Genomic DNA, 5,000 nt, shown 5'->3' with positions numbered 1-5,000 from the left:
TATATTAGTATATATATATACCTATATATATATATATAATATATATATATATATATATATATATAGTATATATATATAGGTATATATATATACCTATATATAAATAGATATATATATATATATATATATATATATATATATATATATATTGTTACGTATATAGGGCCTTGTGAGAGACTAGATACGTAAACGGAAGTAATTTAGGGATTTCCAGAGGGAATTGCTTGAACTTACCGTAAACTTTCTTTAGATGGGAAGGTCGCCAGAAAACTCAGCCTCGTTACTTTAAACTATTTATTTACAAAAAAGGCCCGTGCTGGCCTGGAGAAAAGTTAAATGATATTGGCCCACGTTGGGGCTTATAGTCTCATTCAATTCAAGCTGATTTTCATTCACTTGGGTTAATGCACACTTGCGGACAGAGAGACGGCACGTGACTCATGGAATCTGGAAAAGAATCCCAGATTAAACGACATAAAAGAAAAAATGACTTCTTGCTTTGATTAATTAATTCTCTAATACTGGGGAGAAGGAACTTTTAAGGTTTCACTGAAGTATGCAATGACTCCATTGGTCTGGGACGATCACACAAGGGGAAGCATGCGGCCATGAGGCAGTGAGAGGGAACAAAGGGATGAATTCCTTTTGTTGCTGGGAAATTGAATTGGGAGAATGAGGATCACAATGATAATAGGTTGGGAGAGACTGGCAATATGCTGTTCCACAAGACGTACCTGGATGTCGTGTTCAGTGTGGACCTTTGAAGAAAATGTGGCTCTTTGTAGGAAAGTATGGGGGCCCCTTTGTCTGAGGCCTGGGTCATCGGCGCGCACTCACGCCCACTGGGTAGGCTACTAACAGGAAGGCAGGTAATTTGACCTCTGTCCGAGATCACGTCTCGCAGCAGACTGAGACAGAATCAGTTGGGTTGCTTGGGGGTTGGAGGTCAGCTTAACCCCCCCACGATCAAAGGCAAATCCTGGAAAACAAGCATACAGCCAGCAGAGGGGTCACAGGAAAGAGAGCTTAAGGTATAGGTCTAAGAAGTACCAATCTGCCTACACCCTTCCCTTTTGAGATACGTCCCTACAGCTGATAAAAGACTCTTTTCCACAACTGGGGAACTTCCTATCTCTAGCTGGCGGGTTTTGGGTTTCCCGCGGTTACTAAAAATCAGCTGATATTCTAAAGAAATGGCTGCCGTTTCCAAATCAAATTATTTAGTTTAATTGCGGGGTATGACGAACGATCTATAAACGTCACAATATATATATATATATATATATATCATATATATATGGTATATATATATATATATATATATATTTATATATATATATAAAGCAGCATTTCATTCAGCTCATACAACGAAAACTTAGAAAACGTGTTGGGCTTCTAATAAGTTTCTGCTCTATTCCAAATAAAAAAAGACGGTGATAAAGCGGTGAAACAAGCTAGTCAAAGATGCAAAGCTTGCAAATCACTATGAGCTGTGTGGAAGTGAGCAACAGTGGGTTGGTAAAAGTTTGGTGTTCAGTATCTGGTAGAAATTTTTCACTAGTTCTCTTTGTTCACGAAATTTTAACAGATTCTATGAGGTTTCTGAGAATAGAAAGTGATAAAGTTGGATGAAACGGATGAATACTTTAATTAGTTATATATATATAATATATATATATATATATATATATATATATATATATATATATATATATATAACTGATTAAAGTATTCATCCGCTTTCATCCAACTTTATCGCTTTCTATTTTCGGAAACCTCATAGAATCTGTTAAAACTTCGTGAACAAAGAGAACTAGCGAAAAATTTCTACGAAGATACTGAACAACAAACTTTTACCAACCCACTGTTGCTCACTTAAACTCATTGCCAGAGGTAACCAACCGCGATAATTTTCTCACTTCCTTGAACGTTCATTCAGTATCCTTGCGGAGGTCGGGAAAAATAAGTTTCGTCAGGTTGACGCTAAATTCTGAAGTAGGTAGTGACCTGTGATTAAGTTTAGTGGGGGCAAGATGAAGTGGCAGCTTTCTGTTTGCGCATTTTTGGTTAGTCGTCGATTCTTTTTTGTTATTTACTTATTTTGTATGTTATGGTGTATTTTTGTGATATCAAATGCATTCGGTGTGTGTTAATGCGGGAATAGAAACTGAGAATGGTTGTGGTGATACAAACTGAAGTTCCGTGCTACATGCTTGCAAATTTCTTGCAGGCTTTTACTTCTGTATGGCCTTCTTCCCAGTCTTGTCAAAATTTTGAAAAGCATTGCAACACTGTGTGATATATTTAATCTAATTGAATAGTATGGTGTTTAGTTGATGTACGTTAAAATAATCGGAGGCTAAATAGTGTCTAAGCTGTGGTTAATTTGTCTTGATAATGAACAGCATATCGGTGTGGTTTTACTGCGATAGTTAATAACGCAAGTGTAGTTAAATTATAAATAAGTATGGCATCGGTCATAAATTATTAGTTGGTTCTTGGGGTTTTTCAGTTTGAAACAATTGTTAGTAACTTAAAGAATAAAATGAAATTCTGGCACTGCTAAGCTGCGGTTTACAATTTTGGTCTTTTAACTTAATGACTTTTGAAGAAACCATTTTTCACCCTGAAACTGGTTAAAGGTATTGGTTGTCGCGTAATTCACTTCCCAAGTCATTAAGGATGTTGAGTCTTTGTATAAAGTAAAGTAGTATTTAAAGTAAAATTTTTATACAGTTTGTCTTAATCTCCATATGAATTTTTTTCATTTTTATCTATTTGGATTAAAAAAAACCATTTTCGTGTAGCTTCCAAGTATCCCAATTGGCTCTTTAAGGAATTGGAGGTAGATCTAAGCCCTTATTCCGCGGCGAACTAGACTATGCCAGTTGACGTTTTTATATACAGTTTTACCGCCTGAACAAGAATTTTAAGATATTTTTTCGGCCGGCTGTAATTAACGTGTAATTTACCTTTGAACATTTGTACCTACAGAAAAAACAAAGTCCTTCATGTTGTTGTCTCTGTCGTATCACCTATTTTAATGAGCTCCTGTTCGTTCGTTTGTGTGCTGCGCAGTCTCGAATTGTCATGGGGAAACCACACTTCCGAATGACGTCACGAAAAAACTCCACCCAAAAAGTGACTTCATTAAGACCATATCCAATCGTAAATAAGCAAGTTTCAATTTTCTCCGAAACAAAAAGCACAGTGTTTTCAGCCAATGACAATATATAATGTTACCAAGTCGTAAATTTTTCCGGCAAATACACCTATTTTCTCTAAGCGTTACTTGCACTAACGCCATGAGTGAGTTAGCACGACCGTCTACACGCTCCGATTTTGTTCCCTAGGAAAGTTTCCCCATAGTGTGTGAAAAGTGTTAACGTGAATTATCGAGATTTCACAAACTATTATCATGGGCCTATGGAAAGGCTCGTAACTTTTTGCCAAAATCACGGTTTAATAAAGTTAACATATTTGCCAGACTTGTAAGGAAAAGTGCCTTCTTGACTTGAACAAAAAAAGCAGTTCGGTGCGATAAAACCTATGTAAGGTAAGCTATTTCCTGTATATATTTTGTTTATTTCGTGTTGAATTATTTGTGTGAAATATGCTGGAGTATTGTCTCTCAGTTAGCCTAATGGCCCGCTCAAATTTTTCGGATTGTTATGAAGTGTGCAGGGAAGGTAGTCCCTTTAAGGGGCGTTCACAGGGGGCGAACCCCCCCCCCCCTAGGCCTAGGTGGGGGGTACGGGCGCTCTAGGTTAGGTAAAGGTAGTTTTGTTTGGGTAGGATAGTGCCTGGAAATCACTTTTCTCCTGCTCCCCCAACCAAAAACCCACCCAAAAAAAACCGGCTTTTCCACTGGGGTCCCTCCCAAGAATTTCTTAGATGGGCGAACAAGGGCGTTTGTAATTGCTTGATGCCACCAATATTAATGATGTGTTTAAGCATAATCAATAAAAAACATCTGAAAAATATATATTCTTCTGCAAACAAGAGACGGATCTCTACTTTGGATTTACCCTGGTCGACTGTACCTAATCTGTTATTTACCTTTGAACTCTGTAGTTGGTGCATCGTACCCCTTGTACTGTCATGTTGTCTTCAGAGGTAAACTACGGTTTAATTACAGTCCACCGAATAAATATTACTTTAAATTCTTGTTCAGCTGGTAAAATAACATGGGAAAACGTCAACTGCCATAGTCTACTGTACTGCGGAGTGCGGGCTTAGAATTACCGGGAACTGGGCAGATTTATTGAATTTTTGATAGAACTGTTAGCCATTGAGTTCGGTGGTTTTACTAATTGAGAAAGTAATGCAAAGGAATATTTTTATGGAGTTGCCAGATGTCTCCTTAGTACGATGCGTATTCAATTCTTGTAGCAAACTGTACCTTGTACATTACAGATCATTAATCTGAAGATTAATTGGTTGGAGTTGTGTATGAATCCAGAAATTGGCTGGTAAATTTAGTTACGGTCGTAATGGCCTAAGTTATTTTCAGTTAATGAGATAGTATGAAATTTTTAAAAATTTGGATGAACCTCTACTCCAGAGTAGTTGAACATCTGGAATGGTCCAAGTATGCTGGACATTATTTGGTCGAATATTTTCCCGGACCTAACATATGGTGTCACATCAAATCACAGGCTACTTACAGGGTCACAACCTAACCTTAGCCTGACTAAAGACTGTAATGCTTATCTGTTCTGTGCCATCTTGGAGAGCTAAAAGAATTTTGAAGGACTGCCCCCTGGCAGGTTTCCATAGGATTTGTCTTCAGTAGTGTAGTTTTCGGCTGAAACTATGGTTTAAAGTTTCATGGTTGCGGTTTGAACTGGACCTGGTAAAACTTGAAAGCTAATATTACTCGGCGGCTGGCTAGTTTAATTCAAATAAATATTCCAAACTGTTCATGAAGTATGGTTGATGGTAAGTAGACTTATTTTCAAGAAAGACTATTGGCTCTGAAGAATTGTGTATGCTTAAAG

The 5,000-nt window shown here is 37.3% G+C and overlaps 1 protein-coding gene across 1 annotated transcript in view; it reads left to right on the top strand.

Annotated features, from left to right (window-relative positions):
* Window positions 1–1,952: 1,952 nt before the first annotated feature.
* LOC135204108 (uncharacterized) overlaps window positions 1,953–5,000 on the top strand; it is a 10,121-nt gene continuing 7,073 nt past the window's right edge. Inside the window, exon 1 of the mRNA XM_064234114.1 lies at window positions 1,953–2,066. The gene's annotated coding sequence lies outside the window, so the exon portion shown is untranslated. The remainder of the gene's footprint in view (window positions 2,067–5,000) is intronic.

Source organism: Macrobrachium nipponense, chromosome 44 (genome assembly GCF_015104395.2).
Source record: "Macrobrachium nipponense isolate FS-2020 chromosome 44, ASM1510439v2, whole genome shotgun sequence".
Lineage (NCBI taxonomy): Eukaryota > Metazoa > Arthropoda > Malacostraca > Decapoda > Palaemonidae > Macrobrachium > Macrobrachium nipponense.
The sequence above is the reverse complement of the archived record's forward strand: the minus strand, read 5'-3'. Positions and strand labels throughout refer to the sequence as shown.